Here is a 21,507-nt window from a genome sequence, read left to right as displayed (position 1 = left end):
TCACTCCTCAATCCAAAGTAAAGCAATTTCCTCTTGGTCTCCTAGAGTCACCAACAATGTAAACTCTGTTATATTTTGTTTTTCTAGCTTTATTTTAAAGTTTAAAATAGAAAACTGAAGACATCCTTCTGGTGCCAATAAATGGTTTGCTGACTTTGTCCTGAATAAGAATCCCACCTCCTAAGCAGAACCCCGTAATCAACTCCATGAAGTGTCTCTTTTTCCATTCCTGCTTGACCAGCTTTCAATTGGGTTAGATCTTGAAACCCTGCAAACTTTAAGCAACCTGTGCTCTTTCTCTAATCATCCATTTTTCCTACATTCCAGTTCTCTTCTTTCATTCAATCAAATTCTTCTTCCTTTTGTCCCATTTAGATTCTGGCCTATATCTTGAATTGGAAAGTGATGACTTTAGCTTGTTTCTGTTTCTTTCCAGTACACCATATCTGACATTAGCATTTAAAACATTCATTGCTATAAATATGATAATCTTGTCTGTGACAAAACCCATAGTGATTAGAATCCACAATAATTTAAGTAAGATGTTTTTGCATTGAGAATAATTAAATAATTTTGTTTCCCATGGCAAACATAATTCCCATAAAAATTCATATCAAGGCCAAAATAATACAAGGCTTTAAACAACTGGATATTTCAGTTACAACGCTAATGAACCAGATTTTCAAATCTCACCAACATGTACTGCAGATTAGGGGGAAATAACGATGCCATTGTTTATTGTTTTTAAATAATTAAATGCTGAGGTATTGTGTTTGTGAGTAAACGTGAAACAGTTGTTTCTTTGGATTGTTAATAGAATCATTATGCTGTACATAGGAATGTTTTGTAAGCAAGAGAAATGAAAGGTTTCTTGTATAGAAACACAAACTAAAATGAAATAGACTTAAATATTAAATTATCCCAGTTGACAAATATTAATAAATTTGGCATTCAGAATCACTGTGGCATCTCAGATTCATCTTAGATGTAAACAGAGTATGAATACTGCATTGCCAAATGACTTTCCTGGAATGTTTTCAAGATTGATCTTACACATTTCTGTCCTTAGCACATCACAGATGGAAAGAATATATGGAATCCAATTTCCCTATCCAGATTTAGGAGGCAACTAGTCCTTAGGATTTCTGAAACCTCCTCACACAGAGGAATCACCCTGCAGCTCAGCGCTGTGACTATTCCAAAAGAGGTTTTGGCCTGAAGCTCTATTGGGTCCAAGAGAAGCCTTTGCTGAAGAGTATGCAGGAAAAAAACAGAAAGAAAATATATTTTTCAGCTACTAAAATCGCATATACTTCAATAATTCCCATTAAAGAAAACATAGTTTTTCCAAACTGCTGTCTATAAATTCAGGTTTATATTTGTGGTGATAATCTTTCTTAGTGTTTACCCCACTAAGGCTTGTTGAGTGAACAGAGGGTATATAAAGAATGAAGATCCCAAGGATTTACTTCCCTATAGAGCTCACAAAAGGCAAGCTTTATTTTTTCATTTTTTTAATTTAAAATGTACTCATTAAATTTGGAGGTAAACACAAAAAAAGCAGAACTGCGCAGTGTAATACGATGTAAGAGGACACGGCTGTACCCCCTGCCCCAGTCTCCTCCTTTCATCTGAATTGTCACTTCCATGTGAGTGCTTCCTAAAATTCCACCTTATTTGCATTAATGAACATCTTATTTCCAATTCATGAGTCTTTAATAGCTACTGTTCAGAATATACGCATAAGCTAGTTTGAGGTTGACTTGAATATTTCTTTTAACATGTATAATGTATAAGTTAGTAGAAAAAAGCTAGAAAGTTTTGATCAATCATAAGTATTACAGGACTCAATTTTGAAAAGACTTTTCAAAATAATTTAATAGTCTGCTTTAATCAAAGTATTGATGCCAGAAAAAAATTTTTTTTGTCTTCTGCTGAGGAGACCATACTGAAAAATTGGATTAAATTGTGAGAAGCATAAATATATCTTTCATATCTAATGATTTCCAAAATTTATTTTCAATTTGATATTTATTGTAAACATAAGTTTCTTGCTAAATGCATCTTCCTGTAAACCTTATCAAGCATTGTTTATTATCTATTTTAGCTGTTTCCAATCTAGATTGGCCAGAGGTGTAGATATTCTGGAAGGTATTAAGTTCTACTACAAGAAATTGATATTTTTATAGCTCAAAAATGGTCAACTATTAGCAATTTCACATAGCTGAGCCTAAACAAGTGGATAGGAGCAATTAATAAATGTAATAAAACAAATAAGTTATTTTTCATATTTTTGAGCTTTAAAAGTTGACACAATATAGGCTAACTAAAATTACTGGTTTTCTCATGGTGGCAGAAGCTATAAATTTTAATTAAACATATTTTTATTGAATAAATAGTTTCATAAATATAAAAACTTTACATAGTAGCTTTATAATTTGCCCTAACAGTAGTTCAACCAGCCTACATATTCAAAAATAGAAACTTCTTTATTTTTTTCTTTCTAACTCAACATAATTCTCAAACACGCATTTCTTTCAGCAGGAGGAAACAATCTAGATAATAAACTTACTCATTTCCAGACCATGTAACAGTCTCTTTTTGGATAACTAATAAAATTCAGAGTTCTCTCTCTCTCTCCATTCTCATTTCTTGGGGGTAATCTACAAGTAAGTTTCAGAGTCGTAGTAACATAACTTTAAAGAAGAAGGGTTCACTTTTTATGTTCTTAGTGTAGGGGAGGAAAGAGTTTTCCTTGACTCTCTTAGAGTCCCTGGATGAATCTGAAATTAAACTGACAAAGACAGATGAACAGGAAAAAAAATGTACAAATCTTATTGAATATTTTTATGTACATGGGAGCCTTCAGAGGAGAATGAAGAGCTGAAAAGTGACAGAGCAGAAAGCTTTTATACTTAGACAATGAAAATGTGGACGAAAAAAGGGGTTCTATAGAAAGTAACCTCACAGGGTGATCTGATCATAAATTCCTAATTGGACATGTCATGGTGGGTTTTCATGTTCCAGGCATATAACTCCTTTAGTGAAAGGTTTTAAGTCAGCCCTGTCCATTGTTCATGTGTATCTAGGTTAACACACCTTTGAAATAAGCTGTAACTACCCTCAAGAGAGCACATAATCTTAATTATCCTGTAATCTAACCCTGCTTTGCCTTCCCCCACCTCCACGTAATCTTCCTTAGGTTCCCTCCTTAACTTCAAATGAATAAAGGAAGCTGCAAAACTATTATTCTGTGGAGCATTTGAGATCTTGCTCCCTGGCATATGTCAATATCTCGGCGCAAATTGATTCTCATAAAAATTCTCTACAGGTTTGGATGTTCCTTATGTTGACAAATCAATAAATTCCTGGAGAACTGACAACACAAAGGAATTTGGGCTAAAGGTAGTAAATGATGAAGAAGTAACTAGGAAGATAGGGATTAGTTTAATAAGGTTTGCTTGTACCTATATCACTTGGCCTCAAATACCCCATCTCTGGCGATAAGAATATCTTTTCTTTTCCTGGTACAGGGAGAATACCTTTGACATGGGAGTTTGGTAATCTGTTTCAGAAATGAAGGTAAGAGTGACTTTCCTGTTTATGCCATTTTTTAAAAAATTCTTTCAGCTTGATATTTAATGTGTTAAGATGCCATATTTTGGAGTAGTATGTCCTGGACCCCATCATTATCCTCAGGCATCCATTTCTGATTAATTCCTTCACTCTCCTTCCAGCTGGGGAAAGCAATGTGACATACAGAGAATACCTAGCAGTCTTGTCCTATGGGCTCCCCTCTCCGCAGCTCCCACATCCTCCCTTCAGAAGCCAGTTAGGCCTTTTGTCCCAGAGACTCTGCTATGGAGTCTTTCATCCTCTCCTGTGACAATTCCTTGGCAAGCATAGCATATTCCACTCTTTACTGTTTTTTGTCCCATGGATATTTTTACTATGGATATTTCCCAATCTCTTCTACATTCAGTAGAAAAGTTTAAATGGTGAGGGGCGACAGGGGATTTATAGCTAGATGTACACTGCTGTCATTTTTTTTTTCTATTGTAATAATTCCATGATGGCATAGAACATTTCACAATGATGGATTTTCTCACAGCTCCAGACAGGATCTGGGGCAAGTAATACATCTATTCACAAACTCTCACATTTAAGAGTTTCTATCCTCTCTACCGGGTGATTGGTGAGTGGTGGTGGTGGAGACACACAAAAGAAAAAGAAAAAAAAAGAGTCCCACACCAAATTCTGCTTTCCTCTCTCAAACTTCTCTAAGCCTATCCCCTACACCCAGAAATTATTATCTCCTTTTTATGTGGAAGTAAAACTAAGTATATGTGTAGAATGTATATATTTATTCTTTCATTTGTCTTTATTCTTTTGTTTATGATATAGATATGTACTCTGAGGTTTCCAAATTTTCCTTTTGATTTTCAAAACAAAACTGAAGAAATTTTAAAAATTAAAATAATCAATATGGAAAATTTCTTCTCTCCAGTTTCAGGCTACTGGAGTCAAAAGCCATACAGAAATTCAAATAACTGCATTTTCCAGACAGAGACACCCTCCATTGTAATGAATACCACTGATTTAAGTAACAGCTGTAAAGCAATATTATTAAGAATATAATTAATTATCTTCATAATATTCTCACTTATATAGTTTCTTTATTTTGTTCTTATAATAACACTATACGGTATGTCAAGAGTAGAATTAACATGTTGAAGATTACTAAACACCATATTTTATTATTTATCTCATTGATGCTAACAGCAGCAATACACATATACAGAATTGCCCCATTTTACACATGAGAAGGCTAAGGTTCCACTATGATTTCAGTGATTATTCAAGTTTACCTGACATTCAAAACTGTAGCTAAAATATAATCTAGAGCTTTCTTGTCTTTCCTACATCATGTCTTTTATATTTAATGTCTGAAATATGCATATAGCATATATGTATGCATATATATATACACACATATATATATATACACATATATATATACACACATATATATATATACACATATATATATATATATAATCATTTAAATAACTTTTTTAACTGTCAGTAAAAGAGCAGATAGTACTCTGAAATGATACAAAGATGTGTTTCTAAATTTCAAACCACTAGACTATCACAGATGTATATTGAAAAGAAACATTGAAAACCTCTCTAACAACTTGTTCATCATTGGACAGGATTTATGGCTTTCTGCCATTTGATAATGAAAGTTAAGTTTTCTGTGCTTTTACTGGAATTGGGTATAATAACTCATTCTCCAAAACCAATTTATGTAGAAAACATATTCAATACAAAGATGATTGAGTTCCTATATTTCTCTTTTGTCATTTGGCAGCAATTTGTGTGAGACTCAAGAAAGATAGAGTGAGAACTGATGGTAGTTATTTCTTCAAGATATGTGGAAAGACCAAGGGTATTGAAAGCATGTGTCAGTTAAAATCATTCATTTTAGGTTAAGCTCATGGTCCACAGTGACAGAAATCCCAAAGAAGATATCTATCTTTTAAGGATTAATAGAGTTTTATCTGAGGATTATTCTTGGTCAAGAAAACATTTTTTTTTTTCCCCAGTAGCTCATTTGACAGCCATTGTGGTCACAGATAGCAGTGGACAGTTGAATCTATTTTGCCCAAGGTGTGTGAATGTTGGACTGAGTCGTGGTAACTTTATAACTTATTTTAAATGCACAACGGAATTTGTAACCTCTGTTCACCAACACACAATAAATGCGTCAGTTACCTTTACCTTTATAAATAAAAGTTTTGTGACTGTTACAATTATAAACTGGTTGGCAACTACATTTGTAGAACTGACAATTTCAATTTCTGAGCTTTTAGTATCTTTTATAACCTCTGAAGTCAAGACCATAAAGTCATGTCTATTCCCATATATTTCAAACCATTTGAAGTGTCTTTCACTTCACGGTATTTATCTCAACAACCATTCCAAACCTTCTCCATCATGAAGCTGCGGTGTGAGCTGGGTGAGATCAGGTGGACCTTGAGTGATCCACATCCTTTGGGATGATCTCAGATTCCTTACTACAAATATTGTCATAGCAGTCCACATAGCAAACTGTTTGGGCAATCAAAGATCAATCCAATTAATGCAGAGCATTCTCCTGGCCTCTGACATTAGTTAAATATTAGCCAGTTAACACAAAACTTGATATTTATAAAGAACTGGATGCCCATTCTCTCCTACTGATATAATTTGTGGGTGTGCCATTCATTTGCTACCCTGAGGGACACCAATTTGAAGATAAAACTAAAACAGAGTAGGCCAGAGACTTGATCAAGCCATGCCTAAACATGTTATTTCTCTCAAACTTTTAAACTAGATGAGTAAATACTTTCATAATTTAAATTATTTTGAGACAGATTTTACATAGCACATTAAATAGTCCTAACTGATTCTCTCCTTAAAGCCTAAGTATAGTCATGACAAATATTTCTGTAGCTAGAAGCACCTCATGATTTTTACAGTTTAGTTACATTATCTTACATTATTTGATGAGCAATGAAAGAGAAAATATAGATTTCTTAATCTGTAAGGTTAAAAGGAAAGGATATTGTTTTGTAACTTATAGTACTCAGCTGATTAGCATCTTGTGTCCTCTTTCTCTCTAATCAAAAAAATATCTTAAGAACAGGATCCGAACGGTCATCTAGTTTACCTATAGCTGAGGTTTGAATTCCATTTTAACTGGTCATTGGTCAACTCTGATCACTTCCAGTGTCAGGAAATTCATACCTCCTGAGATAGCCTCTTCCACCTTTATTCAACATTTGTTGATGAGCTTCTTTTTTTACTCATATTAGACTGCTGACTACTAGTTTGCTGAAAATCCTGTAAACTTTAATGGTATCATTTTCTCTAGATAATGATCCGTTGCTTTTACATCATGCAGGCAAAGCATCCATAGTTAGTGGCCTTTAAAATCCCTTCTGTCTTTATTCAAAGATAGTACTTCTATTACTTTTTAACCAACCAACTTCAGGCTACTGTGCTTTTCTAATTTGGTCAATTGATTGTGAAGATTGAAGAAGAAAAAAAAAACACACACACAAAAAAAACATTGTGATTCTCATGTCTTTTCTATACTGAAAAGTCAAAAATTACTAAATCTGGCTATGACAGAGATTGCTAGTACAAGTTGCCAATGGCTTAACCAGATCCCTAACATTTTTGCCTTGCTAAAAATATTCCAAGTTTGTTTAAGTATGGCAAAATGCCTAGCAAAAATTTTACATTTCCCTCTGTCCTTTATATATAGGATTGGTCATGAGACACAGTTCCAGTCAAAGAAAAATAACAGGAAGTTTTTCAGAGAGGCAATCCTGAAAGGGATGGTTTCAAATGGTACGTGCCTATTGTCCTGTGTCCTTCCCCTTTTCCCTCCTGGTACGCTGACACCCGTAGGTTCAGTCACCTTGTCATTACAATGCAGCACACATATAAGAAAGATGCTGAAGAGCCAGTTAGAAGAAACATGTTGTAATTATGAAATATCACCCCTAAAAAACCTATGCTTAGATTTCTTATTCCATGAGAAATAGAATACATATATATCTCACATATATTATTATATGTGGCATGTATTACATACATTACAAAGAGAGAGCCTACACATAGGCCTAACTCCGGTATACTGCCTCAGCAAATCAAAGTCGTCGTATTTGAGGACAAAATTAAAAGAGTAAGATTGTTATTATCATTAATGTTATGTCCATCACAAATACACACCTAAAAATTAGGTTGCCAGAGTCCAGCATTAGATTGTAAGAGCTGAATCACTGTTCTCCATCTCATACACAGACTTTCCTCTCACCCCCAACCCAAAACACCTTGCTATTGCTCTTTCTAAGGGGTGATTCAGAAAGATACTAGGCCAAACACAGCAAATGTATCAAATAGTAATTAGAACAAGAATTTGTAGACTGTATTGGTTTTCCTTATTGTTTGTCCATATTCTTTGTCATCGATGTCTGCTCTAATGCTTTGTTTTTTTAACTTTCATATACTTTGGGACTATTTACTTGTTCCTATTTTTTCTATCCTTATTAGTGGGATTTTATATCATTGACTTAACAGCTTTCTTCTTCTCTTCTATAAGCACAGACAGCTGTAAATTCTGTTTAAGCACTGCTTTTGGTGCATCCAACAAAGCTTATTATATTGTGTTTTCATGTTTATTCAGTTAGAAAAAATTTCCAACTTCCCTTATTATCTATTTTGATCCATGGATTGCATCAAAATGTTGATCAATTTGCCAGTATTTATAAATTTTCAAGATGTCTTATTGTTATTGATTTCTAATTTAACACAGTTGTAGTCTGAGAATAAATTGTGTGTTCATTAAATTGTGTTATTTTACTGAAACTTCTCTCGAGACCCAGCAATTGGTCTATCATGGTGAAGGTTCCATGTGCCTAAAAATAATGTATCTTCTGCAATTTTCATATTGTCAAAAACTGTGAAGGATCTGAGATTTTATCCTCCTTCCAAAGTAACAAGCATGCCATAGATTTATGGATGCTAGCAGAAGACAAGAGACTCTTCTGCCAGAGAAAAAGTTTAATTTGTTACTCATATCAAAAGCAATAGCCAGTGTACTAGTATCCTGAGCCCCAAATTCCTATAGGGGTAAATAAAATGGTATATGTCCTGAGGTATGTTATAGAAGAGCAACTGAGCATGGAGAATCTGACTTTTTTTTTTTTTTTTAACTGACTCTGGGTGGTGAACACACAATGTGATACGTAGATGATTACAGAATTGTACACTTGAAGCTTATGTAATTTTACTAACTGTTGTCACCCCATAAATTTTAATTTAAAAAAAATAATCTGAATTTTTTATACTAGGCAACAACATCCGTGTCCTTTGCTCCAGAGAGAGACACTATATCTATCTTCCTAGTATGTTATATAAACATAATTGAAAGTTATTTCATAACAAAAGCATGCAATGCCTCTGCTAGTTAAGACATGCAGAAATGTAAAAAAATAAATAAATAAACATGGAATATTATCTCTCAATAATATGTACTCTACTGTAAATGTCAATTAAATCAAGTTGGCTGACAGTGCTGTTCACATCTTTTAGAGCTTTATGAACATTTTGTCTACTTGTTCAATCAATTATATAGAGAGGAGCATTCAAATACGCAAGTGTGGATGCTGATTTTGCCTATTTCTCCCTTTATTTTTGTCAATTTTGTCTTCATGTATTTTGAAGCTCTGTGTTTAATGCAGTCACATTTAGAATTATTAAACATTGTTAATACGTTAATCCTTTTATCATTATAAAATGTTTTCTCTAGGAATACTCTTTGCCTTAAAATTTTCTTTAAATCATTATAGCCCCCTCAGCTTTTATATTCTTACTGTTTAAAAGGTATACCTTTTTCCATCTTTTTACTTTTAACCTCCCCATGACATTATAATTAGTGTTTCTTTCTTGTAAACAGAATACAGTATGTCTTGCTTTTTTATGCAATCTAACCATATCTGCCTATTAATTCTAGTGTTTATTCTAAATACATTTAATTAATTTTTTGATAATTTGGGATTTTCAAAAACAGCAACACGCTATTTATTTTCTATTTGTCTCGTCTGTTCTTTGTATTTTCAATCTTATTTTCTTGTCTTCCTGTGGATGAACCATTTATTTTTAATCCTATATTTTATCTACTGTATTGACATTTTAGCTAAATATAGTCTCTCCACATGCAAATATACTAGAGTGGTTGTCACTAGAAAGAGAAGGAAAGAATGCTATTCTTCATGCTTATTTAAAGGCTCAAGTTCTTTGAAAATGATGGAGAAAATGGTTCCCTGCCACATGGAACTGACCTAAAGTGGTGGCCCAAGCAGAGAGAGAAGTCCCCAGCCTAAGCCCCAGCTCACTTCTGCATAACCACCCCCCCACCAAGCCACATCCTGAGCCAATCACCAGATGCCACCTAACCCTTCCCCAACTCAAGGAAGTACCCAACCCATAAAAACCTGCTCAAAACCTTGCTAGGGGCTCAGTCTTTGGGAAGGATCCCACTGAGCCCGCCAGCGTAATAAAGCTGACTCTCCTAACTCTCTGAGTGTCACTTGGGTTCTTTCCGGTCCTGGTAACCATAACAAAAATAACAACAGAAAGAAGGAATATGAGACAATTACGATATAAAGGTAACAATTATTATTTATAGAAAGTCATTATCATATTTGCCTTTGTAATTTTCCATGCTTTTATAAATATTTCAAAATCGAAAAATATAAGACTATTACTAAAACATCACTTGAGCTAGTGTACCAACAGATTAAATAAAGGGAAAATGTCCTGGTTGCAGATCAGCCAGAATAAGGGATGCAATAAAGCAAAACTTACAAAAATCACCAGAAAAATTTTAATGATCCGGTGTTCCATTTGCAGTCCGGTACTACACTTATTGGCAGATCCAAATGAAAAATTCCTTTAAAAATTGTAAGATAAAAAGATTTCCTTTTGAATTACTAAAACTTTGTAGAATCCCAAGGGTCCCTCCCCCCAAAATGGCACACACACACACACACACACACACACACACACACAGTGTCTTGTCTTGATTTGCCATACTGCAAATGTACTTAAAAATACAATTTTTTTTAGATTCCACTTATAAATGAAATCATACAGTACTTGTCTTTTCCTGGCTTCTATCTTCATCCATGTTGTTGAAAATGGCAGGATTTCTTTCTTTCTCATGGTTGAATAATATTCCGTTATACATCACATCTTCTTCATTCATTCACCTGTCAATGAACATTTAGGTTGTCTCCATATCTTGGCTATTGTGAATAATGTTTCAATGAACTTTGGGGTGCAGGTAGCTAGCTCTTTGAGATACTCATTTCATTTCCTTCAGATATATAGTCAGAAGTGGGGTTCTTGGATCATATGGTAGTTTTATTTTTTTATTTTTTCAGGAATGTCCATACTGTTTTCCATAATGACTATACCAATTTACGTTCTCACCAACAAGAGTTCCCTTTGCTCGATATCCTCGCCAACACTTGTTAATTCTTGGCTTTTTGATAAAAGCCATTCTAGCAGGTATAAGGTAATATCTCACTATGACTCAGAGTACAACGGTGGTTGCCAGAAGCTGGGGAGGAGAGGAATAGAGATGCCAGTCAGAGGGTGCAAGCCTTCAGTTATAAAATGAGTAAGTTTTGGGGATCTAATGTCCAGCATGATGACTACAGTTAATAATACTGTATTGTATACTTAAAAGTTGCTAAGAGATTAGACCTTAAGCATTCCCACCACACACACACATACACACACACACACACACACACACACACACACAAAGAATATGACAACTATATAAGGTGATAGATGTGTTAATTAACCTGACTGAGGTAATCATTTCACAAAGTATGTGTATATCAAATCATCATATTGTACACTTTAAATTTCATACAATTTCATTTGTCAGTCATACCCTGATAAAGGGGGGGGGGGGGGGAAACCAAGATATTTAAGCAATGCAGCAAAGATACAGGGACCAGGACAATAGCAGACAGCTGTGATATTTAGCAATCACACGGAATAGTAGGCCTTGAAAGGGCTTAGAGAGTTCTGGTTCATTTTAAACAAGAAACTAAGATCCAGAAAACCAACATACACAACAAGTTATTGAAATAAATAGATCTAGAAATCTATTAGTTTAGTCTGTTCCTCCCTGTGCCAATCCACTAACTTCTAGACAATTTCCACTAGAAATTTCAAGGAGAGCTTTAATACTTCCCTCTCTCTCACTCTTGACCCAGTACCAGTCAACAACTAAACTTTATTAGTTCTTCATTGGAAAACCCAAGTTTTCCAACTTCAAGATATGGTTATAGTTTTAAATATCTAAAATATGAGTAGAGCTAGTAAAAGTACATAAAACTATGTGAATTGTGAACCAAAAATCATCATTCAATGTGGGCTGCTGTAATAATCATAAGTTATTAATTGATATAGAAAATAAAAATTCACCATTACAACATCCAACAAGGTTGATTTGAGTTCAGTCCTACTAAACATGTCAGACATTTCATCTACTTCAAAATATCTTTTACTTTTGTCCTTTTTTAAACAGTCCTCTTGTCACTAGCCTTCAGTTTTTATCCTTTCTATTCCATTTTCTTGCTACTTCCAGCCTTAATGCCCTAAGACATAGATTAGATCTTGCTATTTCATTCTTCCAAGGCATTCATCACCTTCCAATATCTCCTCTCTCTCTCTCTCTCTCTCTCTCTCTCTCTCTCTCTCTCTCTCTCTCTCACACACACACGTACACGCAAACACACATGCATGCACACATGTAGGCACACACACCCTAAAATGTTCTAACACGGCATGTAAGAATTTCCATGAAATAAAATTTGGAATAAATTCTTTTGTTTTATCAGATTTGGAGTGGGGACTTGAAGAGAAAAAAACCACCCAGATACTTAAAGACTAGAATTCCAATTTAGAAAATAGCCCGACCAGAAAAAGGATATTGTCAGGGACATTCTTTTAAGTTCCCAAAAGCAGTGGCTAGAAGAAGAAATTAAGCCTAGCACTACAGCTTAGAGATAAGCTATCAGGAAAGGACATTTCATAGTCTAAAATGCTTACCCTATCTGTACTTGAAAAGCACAGCTAGCAATCACTTTCACTTTTTGAATAGAATAACTTCTCTCATTATTCAAGACACTGTTCACTAATCATTGTAAAAGGACCTACCCCAGCAAGCCCTACTCCACTAGAAATAGCAAGTGATCACCGTACACCCACAAAGTAGGAGAAGGGATCAAATTGCATGTGCTTTGGAAGAAGTGGAATTTATATGCCAAATGTTGAATTAGTGATTGTTGTCAGAGAAAACAGGATACCGTGACTGGCCACTTGCTATTCTTTATTAATGTCCCCGATTTAATGAGAATAGGTGAAAGCAATCCACCCAAGCCACAGGAAATATGTTCCTCAAACGAAAGAGGGATGTTTATATTACAAAAAGAGGAGAAAGAAAAGAAATTGTTGTGGACATTATACCAACTACTATATTATGAAGCACAAAAGGAAATTTAAACAAGAAGTTGGTAAGATCCACATTCTCTACAAATTTATTACTGCAACCAAATGGTTAATTTTTAAATATACAGAATTAAACAAACATTTTATTAAGTGTAAATCATACAGTGATCAGATTCTGCATCCTCATCTAAATATTTTTGGTTTTGTACTCTTGGCCATCTTTTATTTTCCCAGTTGTAACTGATTAATAGTTCTGTTTAATAATGAATGTTGATACTCTTCAATCTATTCCAGGTGCCATATCTCTTCTCTTTACCAAGCAACCCTAAACATAAATCTTCCTCCTTCCACTGAAGATGGCAATGATAACAACATTTATTGAACTCTTACTATGTACCAAGCACTGTTTTAAGTACTGTATATGTTTTAACCATTTAAATCATGTATGCTAATGTGAAAAACAATTTTGGCACAAGTTTAGTGTAATTATTTAGTTAATTTGGTACTAAAATGCAAAATTGGCTCTCACATCAGAATGCTGTTCAAATTAAACTAACAGATTTTTTTTCATAAGACTCTTTTTTTTCCCCAACAAACTCTCATCTGCATGTGTGAAATCTTGCTATGGAGGCTGCATAAGGCAGGATTAAAAATAGATTTAATGTGCATTACATCTCTACCACACAAGAAAGACCTAAATGAACTCTTCAGGTTTATCACATGCTTTGGTTATTTAAGGAACAGAACTAAATTTGTGTGTTCAGCTATAATATATCTTGTCAGGTGTTCAGCTATAACATATAATATATCTTGAACCCTGAGCATACTACAGTGTTCCAGAATAGGTCATCTGATTATTGTGGCGTGTGCACAGAGCTTACCCACTCTAAAAGGTGATGGATCAAGTTAAAGTTGTGCAACACAAAGACATAAGGCTTTATGTGTCAATTTAATATATAAACAATTTATGATTGAAATAAACTGAAAAGACTTTTGTAATAATGACAAGCTACAAATGCAAAACATGAAAACAGATGATGGATCCACTTCGTGGGTACAGAAAACATACAACTTCTATCATTAGTTTTTTATATCAACCTAATTGAGAAACCAAAATAATTCTCATAATAGAATTGTTTCCATTTGGACAATCACCATAGGTATTTCTGTGCTGGAAGAACTGACGATTAAATTATTTGAACAAATAGGAATTTGATGTGTATTGTGTTCTGATATGTATTTGTGGAAAAATATTAGAAGGCTTACAATTTTAAAAAAGGCAGTTACCATTTATAGAAGCCTTTTAAAATTCATAATATGTTTATATGTAAAATTTGGAGATAAATCAATATGAAAAATCCATGTTTCCTGAACTAATAATTCAGAGATCTACAGTAACGAGGGACTTTTACTTCTCATTTGTGATTCTTCTAAATGAGAAGTCATGAAAGTAAAACATACGAACTAATTGTTTCTTTTCAGAAATATAATCAAATTAGAACCACAACATACAAACTGTATCTAGGCTCCCTCCCTTAAAGAATTTTTAAAGAATTTTTTTATATATTATTGTCATTTCTTCTATTATTTTTTCTATCAAAGCCAAATCTTCTCTTAGGAGATTTCTACTTCTGGGCATCTTAGGATAATAGGGACTGAATTCAATAAATAGTGCTAGAACAATGGAATATCCAAATGCAAATAATTAGCCACAAATTTTAACCATATGCCACATGAAATATTAACTAGAAATAGATGGATCTAAAACCTAACGGAAGTCCTAAAACTATAAAATTTCTAGAAGAAAGCAGAACAAAAAAAATTTTGTGACCTTGGGGATAGCAAGGATGAGTTAGGTAAAACACAAAAAGCACTAATCATAAAATAAAATATTGATAAAATATCAAAAGTAAATGTCCTCCCCCCCCCCTTTAAAAGATTGTTAAGAGAATGAAAAGGCAAGCCACAGACTGGGGAAAAAATATTTGCATAACGTATGTTTAATAAAGGGCTGGTATTCAGAAACTGCAAATAATTCTCACAATATAAATTACTCTGTAAAATATGGATAAAATATTAGAAAGAAAATGTATCACATATGATATGTAAATAGCAAGTAAGCACACTAAAAACCTTTAACATCATTAGTCAATATAGAAAAGCACTATACACTCACTACAACCGTTAAAATTTTAAAAACTGAGAATTGCTGGTGAGAATATAGAGCAATTAGGACTCATAAATTGCTGGATGCTGGAGGAAATCCAAAAAGGTATGCAATTGAAAAACAAGGTGACATTTACTTATCAAATTAAACCTACTTACAACCCACTAATTCCCCTCCAAGACATTTACCCCAGAAAATGAGACCTTACACCCCTACGAAGAATTGCCCCCTGATGTTTATGGGCGTTTTCTTCATTATAGGCAAAAACTGGAAACAACCCACATGTCTATCAACTGGAGAATGAGTAAACTCATAAATAAAGGGAAAAGAACTAATGATATACAAAACAGCATGGATGAGTTTTAAATCATCAAGCTAAACGAAAGTAGACAGACACTGGAGACAACCTACACACTATATAATTCAACACACCTAGGTATTGACCTAAAGTTATTGGGGATGTAGAATAACATTTACTTAATGTATATTTCAAGCTGCTTCAGTATAACTGAACCTGTCTCTCATTGTGGTCAAGTGGCCAGTCAGAGGGCTACTGAGTAAGCAGCTTAGAACAAAGGATACACAGGAAGCTCTGGACCATGAATTGAGGGGAATACGTCAAAGTATTAAGCCCTGGTGCTAGAATGGTCTAGGAGAGAGAGCGCTGGCAAATAAATGGCACATTTCTGTGGGAGATAGCAGCCAAAGCTGAGGCAGCTTTCCCCATCCGTAATTCCCTCTGTGTCCATCTGCCAAGAAAAACTGAGCACCAGCGGCACCAGCTGTTCTTGTTGCTCCACAGATTGCAAGCCATGTTTCCCAAATTAGCATCTCGCCAACGCTTACCCACGGCGTTTACATAAGACAGGAACTAAGTGAAGAGGGGGTCTTGGAAGAGAGAGAAAGCAAAGAGGAAGTCTGATCCCAAATTAAGGAGCAGACAGCAAAGAGCTATCTGAAGGACAAGCAGCACAACCTGAGGCAAAATTAGTGCAAGGTCCCTTTGCAGAGGCAGGCAGGGCAGGGAAGCAGGTGTCTGAGATGTGAAGTAGGGTGGGAAGACGTGGATGCAGTACTTCGCCTCCCCCATTTCAAAAGAGAAAGGGGGGAAATGAAGAATGAAATAGCAGAGTATTAGTAACACTGTCCTTATGCCAAGTACCAAACTCAGTGTACTGCATCCCGTTAGATGCTCAAAAGTTACGGCCAGAATGATTTATGTCAACAGTATGTATTGCTTGAAATATTAAGATGACAATTGTTCCTTCTGTGCTAAGGAAAGTGCTTTGTAATTGTATAATGAAAGGGCTCTCATTTATTCTGTTTTGAGAATTGTATCTCTGAGCCCACATTCCTCTGGTTGCTGGAGCAGAAATGTTTTCCAGTAGCCAGTGGCTGCTCTAAAAGTGACAGCATATCCCAGTCTCCTGCCTAAGGTGTGAGACGGGAAAGCTCCTTAAATGGTAATTTTTCTTGGGAAGATGAAAAAAAGAAAGTCATTTTTTCTTCCTTTTTTCTCTTCTTACTCTTCCTTTCCTTTCCTCATTTTCCTCTAACTTCCATCCTACTCCAAAAACCAGGCTGGGCTTTCACTAGACACAGTGCGGGTTGGAAGAATGCCCATGCTCTCATCGATGACAATGCAATGAACGAGCATCCTATCACTTAAAAAATGTGTCCATCGCAGTATCCTCTAGAGCAATCCATTCTGAACATAAAATATGATGGAGACAAGTGTACATTATTCTCTGTCATATCATTTGGTGGGGTGGGGGAACTGGGTTTAACCAACTTAGCAATTCTAATTTTGAATATAAAAGGTTAAGATATTTATTGATGCTCCTATATTATGTTTTCTGAAAACGACCGGGGGGAAAGATTTTAGAATTTGGTTTACTCAATTTACATCCACTATAAAAAAATCAGAAATATGTACACCCTCATTCTGCCCAGGGTGCAAAGGTGAATATTCCACTTGCACATGTAAAGACAAATGGAAATGTCTTAAGGGCATGGCAGACTAATCTAAATGATGACTAAATATATTTTAACCAACATATATGTATATATTTCATCTTTTCTCTGAACCAGTAAATATTTAAATTTATAATTCAAATTTGCTTTATGCATCCCTTATTTGCAAGAAAAATGAATATAAACAACTAACATTAGTTTACAGGAGATGACAAATATTTCCACACACATCAATGTGTGTAATTATCAATAACCTGCTCCTGAGTTTTACTACTAACGAGTTTTTGGGGCTTAGGGGTCACTGTCCATGAGACCTAATTTTTTCACCTGCATTCTACAAGGATGGCGTGAATAGTCTTGATATTTCTAGCAACACCCAAAAAGTCATTATTTTTTTCTTTAAAAATAGAATAGTAAATTTATTTTTAAAAGCTTCTGTAATTGATGTCTAAGAATAAAATAAGGAGAGATGTAAAATGTTATGCTTCAAATGTAGTGTTTCTTGTATCCCTGCAGGCATTGGTTGCTTTGGTTTTATGGTATCTGCAGTGTTACTGAACATTTCAAATGTTTATGTATTCTGGTGTTCGAGCAAATAGTAAATGACACGTGCAATTATTCACACCCAAAATAAATTTTGCTTGAGACATGATTATGGGAATCTTTTGAAAATTAACCTTAGAAAAATAAATTTAAATCCCCCACCTTAAATCATAATAAAATACAGGTTTGGGATAGGTATAGTACTATTATGGTTAAAATAGTAAAATAGCACTAAAAATTTGATCTGTAAGATTGAGGCTGTCAGAGTTTAAGTCCTACTCTACTGCTTTTTAGTAATATAATCTTGACATTATTCTAACTCGGCATCAGTTTTCCCTTCAGTAAAATGAAGGGAAGCAGAACCACTGTTTTTATGGTATTCTGGTGAGTAGCAAATGATATGTGTATAAAGCAGTTAAAAGAATACATACAATAGCAGAAGCATGAATAAATGTCAGATATTTATTTTTGAACAAATATTTATAAAGTGATTACTATGGTCTGGGCATTGTTCTAGTTGCCTGAGAGACAGTAGTGAACACAAGAGATTAAAATAGCTTCCATCATGAAGATTACGTGCTAATGGGAAGATGGACAATAAACAATGCATAACATTTTGATGGTTGCCAGATGAGAGGGGGTTTGGGAGGCTAGGTGAAAATGGTGAACATATTAAGAAGTACAAATTGGCAGTTACAAAATAGTCATGGGGATGTAAAGTACAGCATAGGGAATATAGTCAATAATATTGTAATAATTATGTATGGTGCCAGGTGGGTACTAGACTTATAGGGGGGTGGGGTTTACTTTGTAAGTTATTTAAAAATCTAACCACTATGCTGTACACCTGAAACTAATAAATATTGAATGTCAACTGTAATTGAAAAACAACAAATATTAACAACATAGTATGAAATATATATTCTGTTTGTGAAAACTACCGTATAGAGGAGAGACGAGAAATCTGAGTGAGGGATGCAACTTTAGACAGAATGGCTAGGGACATTTTCCGAATGGTGGCATGTGTGAGAAAAGACTTAAAGGAAATGAAACAGCAAACCATGAAGTTTTCTGGGGGAGAAAAGTTCTCCTGGGAGAGGCAAGTTCTTCGGGTACAGGAAACTGCAAGTGCAAAGGCCCTGTGGGAAAAGTGGGTTTGACCTGTTAGAGGAACAACAGAGACCAGCGTGTCTGGAATGGAGTGAGGAAGATGGTGTGTAATACAAGCTGTCAGAGATGTGAGGCAGAGGTGGGGAACAGTGGGTGGTACCGGGAATGGATCACGTCGGGCACTGAGGGTAACAGTCATTCAGTGACATACTCTGAGTGGTATGGGAAGCTGTTGGAGGGTTTTAAGCACAGGAGTGATATGACCTCACTTAGAGTGTACCAAGATTCCTGTAGTTAATAGACAAATGTGGCCTCCAATCATTATACCCAACTAAGCTATCTACTCCTTAGAAAACTGCTTCTCCTTATCCTCTTCTAAAACTTTAAAGGCTAATTATGAAGAGCTCTTTATTGCTGTAACCTTCCACACTTTAGAAGAAAATTCTCTCACCCATTCACACACAGCTAGCATCCTGGGCCTCTAATTTCTATTTGTGACACATCTATAACCATTTGGAATTGCTATTTACAAAATTTTGGATCGTGAAAAGTATGCATACTTTGTATTAGTCAAACCTGAGGATGTCATAGCACTCAGAAAATATTCCTTTAGCCTTATGTAGAACGCTCAGGCAGCTTTTGCGGCTTTTTTATTGGTAACATCCACAGCTCAGTGATAACTCAATGTCCCTGCTCCTCTGCTTGACAGGCAATAAACATGAAGGCATTAGTCAGTGTTGATTCCTTAAGGCAGTCCATCTCACAGTGACTTAGTGCCCCTCCTGCTGCTCATGTGAGCTCGACAGTCAGGCAAGCGGAGAAGTCAATCAGCCAACCCTCGTGTTTCTTTCATTACAATCCTACAGAGTGTTTAAATGTTTAGAGGAGAGAGAATTGTCTCTGCCTTCAGCTTCTACCCTCCTAAAACCAGCTGTACACCAGCCACTCTCCATGCACCATAAGGCACCAAGTTTAGAGAATTCCACTTCCCTCTAAAGACCAGTCAGAACTGCAGGGAAAGAAAAGCACTTCAAAGTAACACAGAGGTCTGGAGAATGTTCACATCACTTCAGAAAGCACTTCCCTGCTCAGAGATAAGGCGGTTGGGGGGTGGTTGGGGGCGGGGGGGGGGATGCAAGATTCTGAAAGTTTGCAGAATCACAGTGTATCTCCCACCTGCTTTTCTGTTTCTCCCAGAAACTTCAATCAATCAGGAGGTACGCTTCTTGCACAGTTGAGCACAAAAAACAACTGGCTGGGAAAACAAAACAGCAGAAATGTTCACTATTGTGATTCGGGTGCTGGAGCATGCATGTGAATCAGATGTCGTACCAAAGACTGTGACTTCCGAGTCTTAAAAAATCTTACAGGGCTTATGACTGCCAATTATGCAATTGTCTGGTAAGATCGTTTTCCAAACTGGTATCTCAATATAAGAGAATACATTTCTCTTTCCCCTTTACCTTTTCTGCATGTGAAAATTTCCTTTTCCCAGAAGAGACTACCCCAAATTTCAATTGAGTGCTTATAGTTATCTCTCAGAAGATCTCATCAATGGGAAGAGAGGTTAACTAGAACTCGTGGAGATTCTCTCTGGTTAGGGACTGTCACCAAAGGAATCCAGCTGGCCCCTTTTGTTTCATTGAATAAATATTTAATCTCAGATCATATACCGTAAGCAATGATATGCATAGATTCCCTTTCCGAAGACATTCAATAAGGAAGACACTTATGCTACTTGTGGATTGCCATTTTCTTGGGCTAGGTCTATTCAAACCAATCCATTAAGAATACACAACTGCTTTTAAGTTAGTGGTATGATAATTAAAATTAAATCACCACCATTTACATAAAAAAAATTCAATAATAGCCCCAACTGAAGAAACAGTTGGCATTTAACAATTTTTACTTTTATTAAATCAATGTCATAAGCAAAACAGTTTTCTTTTAAAAATTGTCTGTTCTCTATCTTTAGAATCTTCCTGCCAAATCTCCTTCCCACACTTACAAGTCAAATAAATCTTACACAGCCCACATTCTCCCACATCTAAATTATTTGGGTTTGCCTGACAGGCACGAAATGTTAATCAAAATAAAGCCATTTCTTGGATCTGAATAGAGTGACACCTAGTGTTTCTCTTTCCTCCCACCTAGTCAAAGACCTCTAATTCATCAGACAATCAAACCGACTTTTTTTTTTTAATCCTTCCCATCAGTGACCAGTGGTTTCCATCATTTCTGTTGATTTGGACTACTCAAATATGTATGTCATTTAAAATATCATTTTAATTCAGGGGCAATTTGATGTGACCAAGTATAACAATATATTGACATGTGGCATTAAGAACAATAAAATGTAGCTTTCTAAAAATTGATGGCCAGTCAATGAATGAAGAAGTGTTATATCCCCTTCTTGAGTGTCATCTCATCCTTGGCTCCATCTGTATCTTCATTCTGCCCCTGAAAGTCTCCTAATTACCACATCCCACAGTTCTAACCCTCAATCCATCCATAGTTCCTGTTCCACCCCTGGCCCTCTCCCTCATCCTCTCCTAAGTGGTCAAAATGGCAACTTCCAGTAGGCTGAATTCTCTACTTTGGTGATGAATGTTCACATCATAGCCAGA

Source organism: Rhinolophus sinicus, chromosome 17 (genome assembly GCF_057876585.1).
Source record: "Rhinolophus sinicus isolate RSI-liver-muscle chromosome 17, RSI-T2T, whole genome shotgun sequence".
NCBI lineage: Eukaryota > Metazoa > Chordata > Mammalia > Chiroptera > Rhinolophidae > Rhinolophus > Rhinolophus sinicus.
The sequence above is the reverse complement of the archived record's forward strand: the minus strand, read 5'-3'. Positions refer to the sequence as shown.